The 20,584-nt window shown below is 37.6% G+C and overlaps 1 protein-coding gene across 1 annotated transcript in view; it reads left to right on the top strand.

The window, feature by feature from the left end:
• The window catches only part of sorcs3a (sortilin related VPS10 domain containing receptor 3a), a gene marked incomplete at its 3' end in the record, with an annotated part of 169,738 nt that overhangs the window by 73,670 nt on the left and 75,484 nt on the right, over positions 1–20,584 (top strand). The gene's annotated exons all lie outside the window — the stretch shown is intronic.

Here is a 20,584-nt window from a genome sequence, read left to right on the forward strand (position 1 = left end):
CTTAAGATGAGGGTTAGTTAATGAGCTTGATGCAATCTCCTGAACAAATGGCACGTTCAAGAATTGAGTTGTTGAACAATAGTGGATTCCAGTTATCTTGGAAAGTGTCATTGGAGCTGAGAATGACCTCTGAACTGATCCACATGTGCTTTGAACCAAGTGGTTTTAAATTTTTTGTGTCAGAAAACAGTTCTTCCTCATTGTTTTTCTTGTCCAGTTTAAATGATTTGTGTGATGCACTGAAGACCACAGCTGCAAACATTACTCAGTTCAAATGTTTGCTACTATGATTTTATTTCAGCTTCTTTAAAGCGAATATTTTCTGGTTTCTTTGCTCCATATAAACTAGAACTTTATTTACAGAGTACACGCAACATATTATACAACACACACACAAAGACTTACACACATAAAACTGATAAAATACATATGTGTGTCACTTTGCATCGGATTAATCAAGAAATGGAATTATCATGCCTTTGACTGAGTTAACCGACACACACGAAGAGATAAAGTATCAGAAGTCATAAACACATAACTCTTCCTCACCTTTGATAGTTCAAGAGCGTCATCATAGGCCACGTTAATCTTTGGAGACAGTGAAAACATCTCTGGTCTCAGCAGACTCGTCCACTTTGCCTGACGTGTCTGAATTCACCTGGTGGTCACGTCATGTCATGTCATGTCAGACACTACACTCAGGTCAGGAGGTGCACGAGGCTGTTCCATTCTTTTTTTCTTCAGTTTAACTGTTGTAGTTCAATTCCTCTGCACATCCCATAAAATACACACACACACACACAGACCTCTGAAGCAGTGTTGTAAAGAGTAAAAACACACAAGTAAAACAGACGTGTACCACATCCCTACTGAGTTGAAACTGTATTTTCACATGTGAACAGCTTGTATAACAGTCTTGGTTGTGAGATGAACCTTCTCCCTGGTTATTTTGGACAGTTTTTGCAGAGACAAAGTGGATTTTTAGGTGTTTGATCGAGCTCCAAAATCCTTTCCCCGTATTCTGAAATACTGTCATCCTGACATAGCAACTGTAACTAAGCAAGTACGTCTCCAAGCTTGGGAATTCTCACAGTCTCAAAGTACTGAACACAGGCTCATAGACCGTCAATAATTTGTCTTTTTTCTTACACTTTTAAAACCTGAAGTACAAGAACAAGTGAAGTCATTTATCTTCAGGGTTTTATCACATGCTGTTAACATCTATCTATAAAGCAAGATGTGTCCGTCTGTGACAGACATATCTCACTGACCGTTAGTCAGATCGCTCTAAGACTTTGGATATGGGTTGAGCATGAGCCGATGGTGTGCATCCTTGATTTTCAAATTTTTTGGAGGAATTTTAATTTTCACTGATTTATCATGCTGCACCAGGAAGACAGCAGCTCATCAGCATAAAAAAAAGTATCTCGGAATGACTTGAAATTCACCGTCATAATAGTCGGCATCGCCCTGAACAAGGATCTATTGAAAATATTTGCAAATCTCATAAGGAATAATTTTAATGAATTTTTGAAAATCATGAAATGATCCATTTGCCCTGATGCACTTTGACAGTGAGCTGACTTTCTTCTCAAAAACAAAAAGTATTTCGGAATGACTTGAAATTCACCATCATAATAGTCGGCATCGCCCTGAACAAGGATCAGTTGAAAATATTTGCAAATCTCATAAAATATTTTTAATGAATTTTTGAAAATCATGAAATTATCCATTTGCCCTGATGCACTTTGACAGTGAGCTGACTTTCTTCAAAAAAAAAAAAAGTATCTCGGAATGACTTGAAATTCACCATCATAATAGTCGGCATCGCCCTGAACATGGATCTGTTGAAAATATTTGAAAACCTCTTAAGGAATATTTTTCATGAATTTTTGAAAATCAGGAAATGATCCATTTGCCCTGATGCAAATGACAGTGAGCTGAGTTTCTTCTCGAAAAAAAAAAAGTTTCTCGGAATGACTTGAAATTCACCATCATAATAGTCGGCCTCGCCCTGAACAAGGATCTGTTGAAAATATTTGAAAACCTCTTAAGGAATATTTTTAATGAATTTTTTAAAAATCATGAAATTATCCATTTGCCCTGATGCACTTTGACAGTGAGCTGAGTTTCTTCAAAAAAACAAAAAGTATTTCGGAATGACTTGAAATTCACCATCATAATAGTCGACATCACCCTGAACAAGGATCAGTTGAAAATATTTGCAAATCTCATAAAATATTTTTAATGAATTTGTGAAAATAATGAAATCATCCATTTGCCCTGATGCACTTTGACACTGAACTCACTTTCTTCTCCAAAACAAAAAGTATCTCGGAATGACTTGAAATTCACCATCATAATAGTCGGCATCACCCTGAACAAGGATCAGTTGAAAATATTTGCAAATCTCATAAAATATTTTTAATGAATTTGTGAAAATAATGAAATCATCCATTTGCCCTGATGCACTTTGACACTGAACTCACTTTCTTCTCCAAAACAAAAAGTATCTCGGAATGACTTGAAATTCACCATCATCATAGTCGGCATGACCATGAACATGGATCTGTTGAAAATATTTGCAAATCTCATAAGGAATAATTTTCATGAATTTTTGAAAATCCGAAAATTATCCATTTGCCCTGATGCACTTTGACAGTGACCTGAGTTTCTTAAAAAAAACAAAAAGTATCTCGGAATGACTTGAAATTTACCGTCATAATAGTCGGCATCGCCCTGAACAAGGATCTGTTGAAAATATTTGCAAATCTCATAAGGAATAATTTTCATGAATTTTTGAAAATCCGAAAATTATCCATTTTCCCTGATGCACTTTGACAGTGAACTGAGTTTCTTCAAAAAAACAAAAAGTATCTCGGAATGACTTGAAATTCACCATCATAATAGTCGGCATCGCCCTGAATAAGGATCAGTTGAAAATATTTGCAGATCTCATAAGAAATATTTTTCAAGAATTTTTGAAAATCAGGAAATGATCCATTTGCCCTGATGCACTTTGACAGTGAGCTGACTTTCTTCAAAAAAAACAAAAGTATCTCGGAATGACTTGAAATTCACCATCATAATAGTCGGCATCACCCTGAACAAGGATCAGTTGAAAATATTTGCAAACCTCTTAAGGAATAATTTTAATGAATTTTTGAAAATAATGAAATCATCCATTTGCCCTGATGCACTTTGACAGTGAGCTGAGTTTCTTCAAAAAAACCAAAAGTATTTCAGAATGACTTGAAATTCACCATCATCATAGTCGGCATCACCCTGAACAAGGATCTGTTGAAAATATTTGCAAATCTCATAAGGAATAATTTTCATGAATTTTTGAAAATCCGAAAATTATCCATTTTCCCTGATGCACTTTGACAGTGAACTGAGTTTCTTCAAAAAAACAAAAAGTATCTCGGAATGACTTGAAATTCACCATCATAATAGTCGGCATCGCCCTGAACAAGGATCAGTTGAAAATATTTGCAGATCTCATAAGAAATATTTTTCATGAATTTTTGAAAATCAGGAAAAGAGCCATTTGCCCTGATGCACTTTGACAGTGAGCTGAGTTTCTTCAAAAAAAACAAAAGTATTTCGGAATGACTTGAAATTCACCATCATCATAGTCGGCATGACCATGAACATGGATCTGTTGAAAATATTTGCAAATCTCATAAGGAATAATTTTCATGAATTTTTGAAAATCCGAAAATGATCCATTTGCCCTGATGCACTTTGACAGTGAGTTGAGTTTCTTCAAAAAAACAAAAAGTATTTCGGAATGACTTGAAATTCACCATCATCATAGTCGGCATGACCATGAACATGGATCTGTTGAAAATATTTGCAAATCTCTTAAGGAATAATTTTAATGAATTTTTGAAAATCAGGAAATGATCCATTTGCCCTGATGCACTTTGACAGTGAGCTGAGTTTCTTCAAAAAAACAAAAAGTATCTCGGAATGACTTGAAATTCACCATCATAATAGTCGGCATCACCCTGAACAAGGATCAGTTGAAAATATTTGCAGATCTCATAAGAAATATTTTTCATGAATTTTTGAAAATCAGGAAATTATCCATTTGCCCTGATGCACTTTGACAGTGAGCTGACTTTCTTCAAAAAAAAAAAAAGTATCTCGGAATGACTTGAAATTCACCATCATAATAGTCGGCATTACCATGAACATGGATCTGTTAAAAATATTTGAAAACCTCTTAAGGAATATTTTTCATGAATTTTTGAAAATCAGGAAAAGAGCCATTTGCCCTGATGCACTTTGACAGTGAGCTGAGTTTCTTCTCAAAACAAAAAGTATCTCGGAATGACTTGAAATTCACCATCATAATAGTCGGCATCGCCCTGAACAAGGATCTGTTGAAAATATTTGAAAACCTCTTAAGGAATATTTTCAATGAATTTTTTAAAAATCCTGAAATGATCCATTTGCCCTGATGCACTTTGACAGTGAGCTGACTTTCTTCAAAAAAACAAAAAGTATCTCAGAATGACTTGAAATTTACCATCATAATAGTCGGCATCGCCCTGAACAAGGATCAGTTGAAAATATTTGCAGATCTCATAAGAAATATTTTTCATGAATTTTTGAAAATCAGGAAATGATCCATTTGCCCTGATGCACTTTGACAGTGAGCTGACTTTCTTCAAAAAAACAAAAAGTATCTCAGAATGACTTGAAATTTACCATCATAATAGTCGGCATCGCCCTGAACAAGGATCAGTTGAAAATATTTGCAGATCTCATAAGAAATATTTTTCATGAATTTTTGAAAATCAGGAAATGAGCCATTTGCCCTGATGCACTTTGACAGTGAGCTGACTTTCTTCAAAAAAAAAAAAAGTATCTCGGAATGACTTGAAATTCACCATCATAATAGTCGGCATCACCGTGAACAGGGATCAGTTAAAAATATTTGCAAATCTCATAGATGGTTTGGTGTAGTTTTAAGACTTTCATGTTGTCATTAAAAGTTGTTGAAGGTTATTTAAAAGGTGCGTCTCTGGTTTATGTTGAGGTGATGTCATTTTAAGAAGAACATTTATTAAAAGTCTGTGAACAACATAATCAAATCCATAAAAAAGGTTCCACAGTGTTATTTAGAATCCAGAGCACAGCTTTACTGCTTTCTCAAACCAATGTTGTTGGAAAGTAAGAATTTCTTAATTAATTTCTCAGATGTTTTCGCCAGCATACAGCATTTAGAAATTGGCAGGAAAAAGAAGTATAAAAGTGGTTTTCCAGACTATTGTAATTGTTTTTTGTAACTGAGACTAAAGTTAAAAATGTAGTCAGTGAACAACTGAAGAAAGAAAAGATCCAGTTTATCAGGACTGATTTCTGGAGTCTAAAATGGAGCCAGTCTATCTCTGTCTCAGTCTTTATCTCTGACTGAGTTTTCCTTGCCCTGGCCTGAGGCAGCAACCCTGTCTTTAAGAACATCTTCAATTTCTGGAGAAAACTAAAGATTGTTTCGCTTCTTTTTCACCCTCAACAACCCCACACTCATCTCACCATTCACCCGATTCCCCCCGGGGACAAATAAAGTTTTCTGAATTTGAAACTTCAATGAAGAGTCACGATGAGCAGAATTGTGCTGGTGCTCCCAGGATAAGGTCACGCTCGTCCAGAGTCTTCAGTCTTGTCTGTGGTTGATCAGCAGTGTCAACAGTTTCTTTGCAGCCTCAATAAGTGATGATTGGAATCACATCCATAAATCCTGGCTCGGCCGTCGGAGCTAAATGCACCGTGACACTCCAGCTCTGCAGGGAAGACGCAATCAGGTGTGAGAGTGAACGTGGACAGATCAGCGTTAGTGGCTTCACTCTCATCAGCGTCACTCTGAGGGCAGCAGCTGTCCGTCCACGCCTGGGATTCCACTTTCCAATTTAACACACATTAAAGAGAATCTGAGATATGGACGACAGAAGTGGATGAAATTGAGGGAAAGCCATTTGATAAAAGCTAAGAAGAGGAGCAGTAAACATTAAAGGCAGACGAGCTTACACCACTTTAACTGTCTCTTTGACAGTGTCATGTCAGCTCAGGTCTGTGGTTTGTCTCTCTGCTGCTGCTAATTGAGATCACAGCACTGATGGAGTTTGAAGACGAGCAGCTGCAGAGAGTCTTCATCACTTTAAAACATCACAAACAGCTCCAGCATTCGACCGCTCCTTTATTTTAGCAAAGGTCGGAGCATCAAACTGTTGTCCTGTCACTTTTAATGAACGTCATGACCTTAAACAATGAAAGCTGATCAGTCAGGTCAGGCAGGAACCTCCGTATCTGTGTGTGTGTGTGTGTGTGTGATTGTGATTCCTGTGTTGACGATAAATCAAACCACCAAAACAATTCTTCTGGGTTGTTCAGCCTCTCTCTCTCTCTCTCTCTCTCTCTCTGGATGAAGAATGGCTCAGATGTGAAGAACCTTGTGCTCGTTTGCTGTTCTTCACACTTGTGTAAATGAACGTCTGCTCACGATTCTCCTCTTTTCATCGTACAAATGTGACACATCCTCCAAAAACAAGCCCAGCTGTTGTTTTCTCAGCTTTATGCATGAAGTTAATTGACTGAGCTGTGCTCACAGTATGTTCTTAAGTACTGTGGGCTGTGATGATGATGATGATGATGATGATGTCGATCTGTTTTTGTACCACTGTGTTTTAAAGTAGCAAAAGTACTTTATTTTCTCTTCCAACAACGATGAGTCAGCTCTGGCTCTAAATAGAAAGACAGATTTGATCATTATTAGATTATTAGAGCTGTGTGATGCTCAGGACCACATGGTGGTGAAGTGGTCACCGGTTTGAATCCCAGTTTGACCGTGTTTGCAGTTTCACTGACGTCTTTTAACTTCTCACTTCTTAAAACCATTTTTCATAGACTAACATTCTTTGTCTTTTATGTATTTCTGTGTTGTCCACCTGACTCTTATCATGAGCTTCATTTTCACACTGATTATTATCATACTTTTATTTTTTTGTTTTACTTTTACTTGTTGTTGGATCATGTTTAATTAAACTGGAGATGTAAATTAGTTCAGGCTATTGTTTGCTCGATGTGGACGTTGTTTCCTGAGTGAAAGGTTGTGTATATATATATATATATGTGCTATAATTAAGTGAAGCTTCTCCTTTGATTAGTGTCAGTGACTTTGACAGACAACTGATTTGAAAGACAAATGACATGAACTTTATTACAACTTAACATAACTGGGTCACTTTGCTGACTCGACTTTGTCGTCAGAGTCACAGCTGCTTCATAAACAGCCTCACCGTTCAGATCCTCTACAGATATAACTGGAGGCCTCTGAGCATCTTCTCTGGTCAGTCAAGAAAAAAACAAAGTCAGAGTTTTTGGGGTAAATCAACTGTTCAGGGGGGGCTGGTTGAGTAAAATTTCAAAATAAGAGTGTCTATGAAATGCTCGGCTGCTGTTTGTGAAGTCAACACCATCGATGGTTTCTCCAGGTTTTTCATTCAGTGTTGTTGTTGTTATTATGTACAGAGTGAATGTGACGTCCTGGCTGTGATGGTTGAGCTGCATGGACACAGTTTGTCCTCAGGACAGACACAGTGTCCAGATGTCCGTCCTCTGTCCTGCTTCACTCTGAGTGTCTCTGGCTCTGCAGTGGTGTGTGAGTGTATCTGTGGAGGCAGTGTTTGTCTGCAGCTCTGTTATCTCTGCGCTCTGAGATGTGGAAATGAAGAACTCTCCCTCATTGTACCATGGACTATATTTATTTGTATTATTAGGGGAAGTTTGCTGTCGACGTCTCTGCTTCAGACACCAAATGATCAGGTGTTTGAGTCAAATTATTTTGATTGAATTTCCGCCGTTGGCAAATGAACGCTGATCAGATTTGAAAGAAAGAAGAACATTCTCTTCACTCTTCTTACACTTGTAATTATATTTGGCATGAAACAAATCTCATAATGAGGTTAACTCATGAAGTTAGTGTCACAGACGATGATGGTGATTCTCAAGTATCAGACGACGTCAGGGAAGAGTTTTTATTACAACAGTCGCTTTATTAAAGCTGTGTTTTTAACTATGGAAAAACATCATCGTCCCAGTTCTTAACATAAATCATCACAAAAGTAAATATATGCATATTTATTACTTTTACTGCCGTTCCCTAAAACCTAATATAATTATGAATAAATACACCAGCATTGAGTTTGATAAATACATCTCCATTTAATATGTGTAACATGTGAAAGACTTTATAAATCATATTTATGAAGGAGGCGCATTAATCATGTTTATATCCAAACATCGTAAACATCTCTGCTCCAGATGAACATTTAGTTTGTTTCTGAGACGTTTTCATACAAATGTTCCACGTATAACACACACACACACACACACACACACACACACACACACACACACACACACACACACACACACACACACACACACACACACACACACACACACACACACACACACGTGCTGCGTTCATTTAAATATAAACGGTATTTATTCTTTATTTATCACGTTGACGTGACAGACAGTAATTGATCCTGAGGGGAACGACTGTAGAGAGTGGAGACTGAACGAGGCTGCAGCAGGAATCTCAAACAGGTCGTTACATCGGGAAGTTTAACACGCTATAAATATGATGTGTTTTTATCATTATTGACGGCCTGATCCTCACATCATGTCAATGTTCAAATGTTTACACTAAGAATATATATATATATATATATACACATGTTTGATGTGTATTTGCAAATATTTAAATCACGACTGGAAGCTGCACAGTTTGTTTTTCTATTCATTGCTGTGTTTTTACAATCACGTGTATATATACAGTATATAGCGTCCAGTCCTATATAAATAAATATATATATGTATATATATGTATATGTATGTATATGTATATATATATATATATATATATGCATGTGATTGCAATATATGTATATACGTCAATATATTCTATGAAACATACAACCTTCACTTCTGATAAGTATGCTGCACACTATGTGCTAAGTAGAACCATATAAGGTTCTTCGGCTTGTCCTCATAGGAGAACCCTTTTGGAGGGTTCCACCAGAGACCTTTTTATAACCCTTTATTCAGGAAAGCGGTTTTAAAGGGTTCTCTGGATCAAAATGGTTCTTACTGGAACCATTAGTGTTACCAAGAACCCTTGAGGGTTTTTCAGAAGCAAATGGTTCCTGGTAGAACCTCAGCCCTTGTAGAAGAACACTTTTGGAACCCTTATTTCTAAGAGTAAAACACTGTCAAACCTTGTCAGACTCTGTCAAAGGAGAGAGAAAAGTCATATTGGATTTGCAGGGTCAACATTGTTAGAGAGAGGATTCCCTCATTCACCTAAATACACACACACACACACACACACACACACACACACACACACACACACACACACACACACACACACACACACACACACACACACACACACACACACACACACACAGAGGAGACAGATCACCTGGTGACGACCTCATCCAGGAGTGACATCCTCTCAAATTGCATCATTTTGCTGAGCATGCTCAGAGTGTGTGTGATATTTCACAGGTCAGTGGTGATAATAAGAGGTCGTCCCTCTCACAGACTCACCTGATGTCTGTGACCTTTTACAATTGGACTCAGTGTTTCCCCTCCAAGCGTCACCGAGCTGCTGCTTCACACAACTTTTTAAAAGGCCGTCTGTGACAGTGCTCAGTGGACGATGTGACTGAGGCAGCTGCTGTCAGAGAGTCCTCAAATCACACTCTGTAGACATGGGAAATATGGGAAAGATAACTTTCATATCACATATATATATATATACAGTATATGGGATATCTGAGCAAATCAGTGACCGCACTCATTCACTGACTGTGTACCAGGAAATCTGTCATTAAACGGATGTTTTTACACACAATTGTGAGACTTTATCAGTTTGGTCTTATCTGCACATTCAGAACTTCCTCCGATCATGTGCAGATCCTAGTATATTCAAGTTAAATAATGCATTGACCAAAGTTAAATCATAATTCATATATATATATATATATATATATATATATATATATACACACACACATACATATGCATGTGATTGCAAAAACACAGCAATTAATAAAAAACAAACTGCAGCTTCCAGTCCTGATTTAAATATTTGCAAATACACATCAAACATTTTTATGTTAACATTTAAAAGCCAGACCTTGAGAAAAAATACTCCATATCATGTACTCTACAATCATTTCCCCATGATTTAGTGCACCCTCTTTGTTTTCCCCTGGTGCTTTACCTTGCAGTTAAGGCATAAATCAACCTTGCTATTATGGAAGAGGTCATTTACTCCGATCTCTTCTCACAATATTTAAATTCCTTCCTTTTTAATTACACACTCTTGGGCTTTTTCCTCATATCCTGAGGCGCACACACTTTTTTCTTCCTCCTGTCATAACAGAAAATGGTGGATTCCATCATGAGACTTTGAGTTTGAAGGCTAAATATGTTTTTATACAACTGAGCTTCAAGGGCGTCTCTAATCAGCTCCGTCTGCTCAGACATGGTGTGATTAAAAAATGACTTCAGGTTGATTTGGAAAGTGTGTTTTTGTACACGTGTTTGACATCAGAGTCAGTCTGAATATTAATGAGCACCTATAACGTCTTAAGAGTGTCTTCACTGCTTTATCTCAGTGTTGGACCATGTTATCAAGTTTGTAAGCGACTCATTCTCCTGTACCAAAGTCCAGAGAGAAAATCTGCATTTTTAGCTCCCCACATGTTGTTATATGATAATATAACATATATATATAATATATATGATAAAGTGGTAGAAGATGGATGGATGGAGTCAAACTGGAAAGTAAAAGTTTATTGAACAGCCACCAGGGGGCAACATTGCTAGTCGCTAAAATAAGTCAGTTTGAGTGGAGGTCTGTTGAAAATGATTGATTCATAACATCAGTAAACAACATGGTCTCAATACACACTTTAACGTCTTCTTCAATAAAACACCATGTAAATATTGTAGAGGATAAAGTGGCACATGTCATTAATAATGACAATAATCTGACTTTTACAGCTTAAATCCAAATAAAAAGGAATATAGAACAAAACAAAGAGGTCAAATGAACACAGTTTTTAATTTAGTGAGTTTACATCCCTGTGAGAAGAGGATGATTTAAAGACGTTGTCTCCATTGACACGAGTGTGAAGAGTGTGACTCCAGAGGAGTTATGTCAGATATAAATCATGATGACACCAGTGAAACAGTCATATATATACTGTGTGTATTTGTACTCTCCTTGTATCCACTGTAGGAGGTTAACAGTGTTAAGACATTGTTTCTCTCACTTTCCTTTAGCACTTCAGACTGTTTTAGAAAGTAAACCTTTTTCTTTTTCTGGAACATCTCCGTGTTTCCAAATGCCAAGGGATAAATACGTTGGAGGAAATGAGGCGTGAAAGTAGATCTGACCCCGACGTCTGTGTTCTACACCTCTAACAACCTCCCTGTAGGTCTGCACTCACACAAGTGGGACAGTGGACTGGACACAGTTCACCTCACTTATATAAATATATATATAAATGTATATATAAATGTACACAGTGTGGAGCTGCACAAGTGGTTATTATTAAATAGAACAGCTGCTTTTATTAATACACCTGATTTCCTCTTGTGTTATTTATCTGCTATGAAAACTAAAGTTAGAATGTTGTAGAATAACAGAAAGAATAAGTTTATAAGTATTTACACATCAATAAGCTCAGTGTGTTTTAACACACAATCTGATTCACTTAAAGACAAACACAGAGACTTTACTTTCAGCAGCAGGTGAAACACAAACTCTGCAGCAGCGACCTGACCCTGAAGCTAACGCAGCACAGACACAGTCAGTGATGCTAACACTTGAGCTACAGCTTAGCAACTTTCAAAACCATTGACTTTGACTGTTTGAAACAAAAATCCACTGATGATGAAACAGCAGCAGTGAAGTGTGAGATGATAATGAAGCTGTTCTCTGAGAAATGTCATGAACACAACAACACAACAGGTTTGTGTAGCTGAGGATTGTTGTTACTGGTATTTTGATTTGACAGTGAGTTTGTCACCGTGACGTCAGAAATGACAGACATATCAGTCTGAAAACTGATTGGCTGTTTTCATACAATCATGTTTGATTACATTTAAAAACTGACCTTATGTTTATTGAATACTGTGTAAATAAAGCTGTGCCACGTTAACATGATTCATTCTCTATCACTAACTATGACAGCGGTGCTCTCTGACCCCATTATATCTGTGCACGGCCCTGCAGTCAGTCACATACAAACTCTCTGAACTATCAATTTAAAAAGAATAGATGTGGTTTTTCAGGCTTTTATGAAACAGGATGAATATTTTATGTATTCAGGGTTTTTTTTAATTCTCTTAATCCTTTTCCTCTGGTGCATTCATTTTGGAGGAAGAACCACTTAAAATCAAACACAAAAAACGACTATGGGTTTACATATTTAATCTTTATGTAGGAAGGAAGAATCATTTAGATTTTAAATCTTTTCCCAGAGAGAGACGAGGGAACAAAGAGCAATCAAAGACAAACAAACACAGAGAAACAGTTAAAAGATCATCAGAATCATCAAATCCTTCATCTGATCAGAGCAGGAAATCCTTCAGGCTCAAGCAGTTTGAAGCTCATTCCATTTTAAATTGACTGTAGAGGCAGAAATGCAGGCACATGCTCATCCATACATGCACATATATACAAACATAATGACATGATGAGATAAGATCATCCTTTATTAGACCCACCATCACCACAGGGACATTTACAGTGTTACAGTCGCACAGAAAGTACAGGTCATAAATAATACACATGCATTTTACGTCTGTGAATGGACACGATGGAAAGATGTTGAAATTGTGGTGTTTTTATTTTCCACATAAAAAACAAATCAGTCAGTCACACGTGCAGATGAGACACCTGCAACATTACAGGATAATACTGAAGTAGACTGTGATTTCAGGTGTTTTATTTCCACACGTTTTACATTCTCTTCATATCTTCATACTGATGTTGGACCTGTGACCTTTGACAGAATCCTTTTTTTAGCACATTTCCCCGTGACCTCAGTGTGTCACTTATCATCACTAACAACACTCCAGAGAACTGAACACTGTGTGGTTCCTCTGCCATACTTTAGAACACACTCTGTAATCATCTCTCCACAGATTCTCTTTTCTTCTCAGGACCTAAATAATGAAGCAGAGTCACTTCTGGTTGTTCTTTGCCCAGAGACTTTAGCAGAGTCTTCAGCAGAGTCTTCAGTAGAGACCTCAGCAGACTCAGTGGCTGACAGATTCATGCTCTGCAGAGAAGCTGCATGTGTGATGACTGAGTGAGTGTTTTCAGTATGAAGCAGACAGGAAGTGAACAAACCCAGATAAAAGCCAGTCCTGAGTCATAAGACAACATATGTCTCAGGTCAGTGGTGGACGTTTGTTACCTAAAAAGTCCTTTTGTACCTCATGAAAAAGTCATCGTGTCTGGGAGGATTTTTCTTTTTTAAACTTTCATACTTTATTTAAAGATTCATTGAGTCCAGACAGCGGCGAGCAGGCGTGAGAGAGATATACTGTCAAGGTTGAAGAGGGAACATGGACATGGACAGAGAGTGGGAGACAAATGTTGTCACGGAGAACGATCTTTGTACGTCAGCAGGTCTGTTCCTCTGTGGCTGCTCCATCCTGCTGCCTTTGTCTGACACGGTGCAATGATGCGCTCAAGGCTATATTTGGTACGGCCTGGTCGTACCACCGTGGTTTTAGATGATTAGTGTCGTTATATCACCTCCTCTGCTCTCTCTGCTTTGCTGGATCATCTTCCACTGCAGCAACTACACAATATTCAAACATCGCACAGTCTTGCTTTTTTATTTGTCTTAACCCATGTTGCTCACAGAGACTAGAAACTGCTCTCTCTACCACAACAAACCCTGACACAGGAGACGCTGCTCTGCTGGTGCCTGATTCACCTGATTCTGGTCAGTTTGTCACTAAGTTATTCATAAAATAACACATTTGAAGGAGGAAGCAGTGGATCAGCAACTCTTTGTGACCCAGGGTTCTCGCTCCTCTGCTGACAAATATCAGCTTAACTTAATGCAGGATTCACAGTATGTTGAGCTAACGGGAGAAACTAAGGAGATGCATTCAATGACCCTGGTAAATGTCATCACTGCAGGTTGAGCTGCTGCTGCAATCATTGATAACACATTTAAGATATCAAACACATGAGCGTATATAGATTTTGAGGTGAGTTTTAAGTGGTAAAAATCTCTCCTCCATGTATCAGTGTCTGCATCATCCCTTTAATACACATCCGTGCACTTTGTTCCTTCTTTTTCCGTCTTTTAAAGTCACATATTTTATTTTATTTTTTTCCTGTTGCTGCTTCACCGTCTCCTGCTCTTGTGTTATTTTTTCTTCTCCCACACAAACACCTACACACTTTCACTATCTTTCCATCTCAATGTGGCAATTCTCCAAAGTCATTTTCAATTACGCTTCAGTGGATTTTGCATTAGAGCAGTGATTTGCGGCAGTTGCCTCAGGTGAAAACGTGTGTGTGTGTGTGTGTGTGTGTGTGTGTGTACGCATCAGTTGGTGCGTGAGTGTTCACAAGAATGCATCCCAGAGCGTGTGTACGTTCCAAAGATAAACTCTGTGGCGTTGCGTGTATTATGGGATATCGTGTATCTGCTGATGGTAACAGTGATTATTGAATCCTGCGGCTGGAAGTGTTCAGTTGAGATGACGTAACATCACCGTTGTTATTCACCAGCTAATGTCAGAAAGTGTGTGTTTTTATGATGCTGAATCTTTTCATTTCTGTCTCTCGACTCACAATAATTCCATTAGTGGGTGAAATGTGATTTGCAGACTGCGTTACATGCTGAGATATCACACTCTGTCTGCACCACTGTGTTTTTAATGCATTCTTCTTGTTAAATATCACATCTGTTGGCAACACATCCTCAACACTGACTGTTTACCAGTAAACACTTTTCATGTCACGTCACAGGAGTGTTCACACATATTTCACAGTCTTTTCAGAGGCAGAGTATTAGGGCTGAAGAAGAGAAAGACATGATATCACAAGAAGAAAGTCGTGATCTTACGAGAAGAAAAGTGGAAATATTTCAAGGATAAAGTTGTAATATTATGAGGTGAAAGTTCTATTGTTCTTCTCTTATTTTCAAGCTAAATCTCAGATGATCATCTGGAGATCATCTAGATGTGGAAGGTGAATCTTGTAAAGATAATAGTTTTACAGTATAGTGGACGACTGAGAGGCCATCACTGCTTTCTCAGGAAACAGTTAGATTGATTATTGATTCTTATATAAACTCATGTGTGTCACTGACATCAACTGTGACATAAACAGTCTTCACCGTCACATTCATTCAACTCTCACACAGATTTAAGGATAGTTCAGGTTTTCTGAGGTCAAAGGTCAGTGTGACATTAAATAAAACTCACATCGTCTCATTTATCATGTCATGTCATGTACCTGCAGTCTAGTTTGTTGTTGTTGTTATTATTAGTCTAACATTATTTCTATACCTGACTGTTGTCACTAATGCCTGGATGAGTGTTTTGAAGTAAAGCTCTTCAAAAATAATTGGTTGAATAAAAGCTGCAGGAAAACAGATTGATTACAGAGAGAGAGAGAGAAGCTCTGTTCATTCATCAGAGCTGAACGCTGCTCACACACACACACACACACACACACACACACACACTGAAGCTTTAACCCTGAAACTGCCTCAGGACACAGAGGTCAGAGGTCAGAGGTCACACAGACAAACACAGACTACAGTCTGCAGATCTGCAGATCCAGACATGAAAGTGTTACCAAACCTACTCCAAAACTGACGTCACATAACCAAGGTAACGCAGTCGTACAGGAAACGACGCTGTTCACGTCTACAGATGCTTATTCTATCCAAATGTTGTGGAAATGAAATGATGTGGAGGATAAAGTGGTAGAAGATGAGACGAAGGACAGAGAACATTCATGAACATTCATGAAGAACATTCATGCTAATGTAACAGATTGTTGCCATAGGCTAATTTCCATGTCTCTATGGACAGTTTAATGGCTCATAAAAGACATAAATACACGATATTACAGTCACAATGTAAAGAGCTGTTGAGAAAAGCTGTTTATAGTGAAGTGTGTGTTATTGCTGCTGTTTGTTTGTATCTTATATATAAAGAGCACATATATATACAGTATAGTGTTCATTTACGCTGTGTACTGCAGAATGTTGTGAAGCTGCACATTTCTCTGACTGAAGATGATAAACTATCCCATAATAATGTGCTGCTTTTAAAGAGAGGCATTAGAGTTACTTAAGGCTTTGAATGGTGTCATATATATGAAGTAATAATGATATTCTTTAATAACGGAATAAGATTAATACATGGTTGGTAAAAAAAACATTATTTAACCATTAATAAAAATGTGTAAAATAATCCATGTTAACGTTCTCTTCTTAAAAGTTTTAAAGTTATTCAAATGTAACATTTCAGAATAATCTTACATTTTAACCATGAGCGACAAACTCATTATACACTAATTTATAAGTGAAAAATCATTTATTACCTATTTTCATCTGTGGTCGATAGATCGGTGTTAGAAGCATTCATTAAAATTCCTCTTTTGTGTAAAAGAGTTGTGTTTAACGCCATCTAGTGGAGCAGAAGGTAGTGCAGTGCTGATCTTCACTGAGGTTATGATATTCTAGGGTCGCTGACAAAGGGTGAAAGGTCTCAGCGCTAACATAAATATTTATGCATAAAATGGAAGTTTACCAGACATCACTTTGAAATTATTCATTTACCGATTAGGAATAATATTAAAGGTTTACAGTTTCAAATTATGTGCATATTTTGCTCTTGTCATGATTTATGGGTTATTTGGGTCGAGGGTTTGGTTTAGAGGAGGTCAACGTTTAGAAAGTTAGGGAAACTTTAGATTAAATGATCAAGACAAGTCTGACGATACAGAGGAAACATTTCACTGTAACTTCAATGCAAACAGAACATATAAGTGTTTACGTTGGTGTTACACAGCAGATTAATTAAAAACAGTGTAAAGAGTTCACAGAGACACACACGTCATGATGTGAAGGCTTGTGTACTTCACTGTCTTCACTGTCTTCAGCTGCTTCATCTAACTCAACTGTTAATAAAGTCATTATTTGTCCAAATTGACTGAACAGGTTTAAGAGAAGCTGATGTGATGATGTGATCGTGGTTAAAAGACGAAGAGAAAACAGAGAAAGATTTAAAGTTCAGACTCAGCTCTGTGCTGCTGCTGCTGAAGAAAGTCCATATACTGGAAAAATAAAATAAAATAAAGGTTAATGTTGAGTTTGGCCAAATCTCCTCTATTCCTTATCAGCCTTTTGCCTTTGGTGTTTTGTTGTGGACACACGTCTCTCTTTAAGAACCTGTGGCTACAGTGGACTTAGTTTTCCAGTCCCTGGAACAAAAGACTGCAGCGATTCAGACGAGTGCAGTTGAAATGTCTGCGATGCGTTCAGGCGTCTCTACCTCTGACCCTTCATGTGCTGCAGAGAACGCTTCACTTCACAGCAGCTCAGGATTTACCCTGTTTTTCTCTAAAAAAGTCAGGGAGCATCGAGAGTCTTCAGGACTGAGTTTGCCGCAGGATTTTCTGCTCATAGACCTTTTTCCTCTCTGTGTCTCAGTGACTCTCTCTCTCGCTCTCTCTCTCTCTCCCTCTCTCTCTCTCTCTCTCTCTCTCACACACACACACACACACACACACACACACACACACACACACAGTCCAGTTGTTTCTGTTTCACTTTCCATTACAACGACCACATGATTATTTCATCTCCGGGAGCTTTGATGAATATTGATTTAATTTGTGGTTCTGTGTGTTCTTTGTGTTTCTGTGTGTTCTGTGTGTTTCAGTGTGTTCTGTGTTTCTGTGTGTTTCTGTGTGTTCTGTGTGTGTCTGTGTGTTTGTGTACTGTGTTTCTGTGTGTTCTGTGTGTTTCTGCGTGTTCTGTATGTAATGTGTGTTTCTGTGTGTTCCGTGTGTTCTGTGTTCTGTGTGATGCTGACAAACACGTGATTCACTCGGCGTTTTTCATCCCTCTGTCTTTGAAGCACGTGGCTTTTTTCCTCCGCACGGACAGTGGTGTTGTTGTGTTTTGTAGAAACCCAACAACACTGGCAGCCATTTGGCAAACGCTGACAAACAAACATCTCCTAATGCCGTTTCCCACTGTGCATGTTTACCCTCAACATCATTTGATGTTCACACACTGCACACCTCCACTGTGGGACTGTGCAGATACAGCATGTTATTGCACATATTCATGTTTGTTTATCCTTGTGTAACTGTGGTGTACTCACTTATATTTTAACACTTTATTGTCTTATATATCTTTACCTTCTGTCTCATTTCTTATATTGAAGAACTGTTAAGTCATCGTGGTGTTTTTGTTTAAATAGAAAGTAACTTTATCTTCAGAGTCTCAGGTCAGTTGTTGATGCAGGAGACACGTTTCAGTGTAATCAGCACTTATTCAAAACACTTTAACTTTCCTCTTAATGGCTCATCGATGCACAGACTCACTTAAATAGTGCTTATGCACAACAGACCTGAGTTGTTTCTGTCTGTTATTTCTTGCTCTTTAACATATTCCATACACAATGATTTCATTCAAATGTTCACATGTTCATTAAAAACAGGGATGAGTCTTATTTCTCTGGTGCAGTTTCTCATCAGCGTTGTAATTGTCGATTAATTTTCCTCTTCTGTGTGTCGCACGTAACAAATGGCAGTGACCCTCTGTGCAGCAGGAAACCTGCAAATATAACTCACACACACACACACACACACACACACACACACACACACACACACACACACACACACACACACTGAGGCTCAGTGGGGGTGCAGACTAATTGCATTATGTTATATGGGACATTGTGCAAGGATCATTAAATTGAAATAGTAGATCTGGTTTTAGTGCAACTGTAAGAGAACATGATGTGTGTGTGTGTTTGGTATATTATGTGTGTACAATGTATGTGTGTGTGTGTAGTGTTATACAGAACGAGTCATCTTTCAACAGGAAGGTTGATGGTTTGATTAGCAGCTCCATGAGTCTACATGCTGATGTGTCCTTGGGCAGGACACTTAACCGACTGTATAATATGTGCTGCATATATGTGCTGTGAGAAAGACGTATGGTGAGTTTCCACTCGCTCGACTCGTGACGTCATAACCAGGGAAAATGCTCGATGTCGTGCACTCATTAGTCACAGTGTCGTCACAGGAAGAGGCAGAAGAATCAAACTGAACAACACTGAAGTGTAGATGAGTTAAAAAGACTCAGGGTTAATCTCGCAAAGTAAATGTCTAGAATCTCATCCTTTAACAGAGGAGTCTTAGCCCCATATGTACTATATGTTTGTAAGTGTGTGTGTGTGTTTGTTTTTATGTTTATGTGCGGTGTGTTTATGTGTGTATGAATAATTGAATATAAGTGCTAGTTTTTAAAGATAAGATAATCCATTATTTTTGCTTCCATGGGGACACGTGTAGTTACAGCAGCACAGGGCATCGTAAACACACACAATAAAGATATAATATAAAGAAGGAATTAGAAAGTACACACAGAGCTGCACCTACAGAGTATTATTGCACATATATCAGTGTATTATTGCACATATATAAGTGTATTATTGCACATATACCAGTGTATTATTGCACATATATCAGTGTATTATTGCACATATATCAGTGTATTATTGCACATAATATCAGTGTATTATTGCACTGATATGGTCTCAGGTGCATGAGACTCTGACTTGGAGCTGACTACATGTTGGTGTATTTAAAATAACAATATTTAACATCAAATTTAGATGTTGACAGAATATACGATATAAAATACTATGAACTGAAGAGCATTCACAGAGTGACTCTTTCCTCTTTACACTCCATTACACTTACACTTTCCTTTCTGTGCAATTTCCTTTTCTATTTGTCTATATTTATGTATGTATGTATATATTCATAATGCCGTTATTATATATACTAACAGTTAACAATTCAATCAGACTTCTATATATTTGAAATTCCAAAGACGAACACAAAAGCTGTATCTCTGCGATGGTCGATCAGAGTGATTGACACCTCATTTGATTCATTCAAGTTTATTTCTTTATATATTAGTCGTGTGTTATATTCCACTGATATTATGCATATTTAATAATGTATCTTAAAAGAGAATGTTTACTTTTTCTTGATGTTTGAGAGTCCTCTGTTTATCCATGTAGCTTAGCTTTGTTTACGAACATGAAACTTAGTGTGTTTTAGATTGTTTTACATTTTTACACAACTTCCATTTAAGTTCTTTATGGGAGAGTGTTTAGTTTGCTGCACATTATATATGAATACAAACATATTCATACAGTGAGGGCAGCAGAATATGAATAAAAGGAGAAATAG

The sequence above is a fragment of the Microchirus variegatus genome, assembly GCF_963457635.1.
Source record: "Microchirus variegatus genome assembly, chromosome: 23".
NCBI lineage: Eukaryota > Metazoa > Chordata > Actinopteri > Pleuronectiformes > Soleidae > Microchirus > Microchirus variegatus.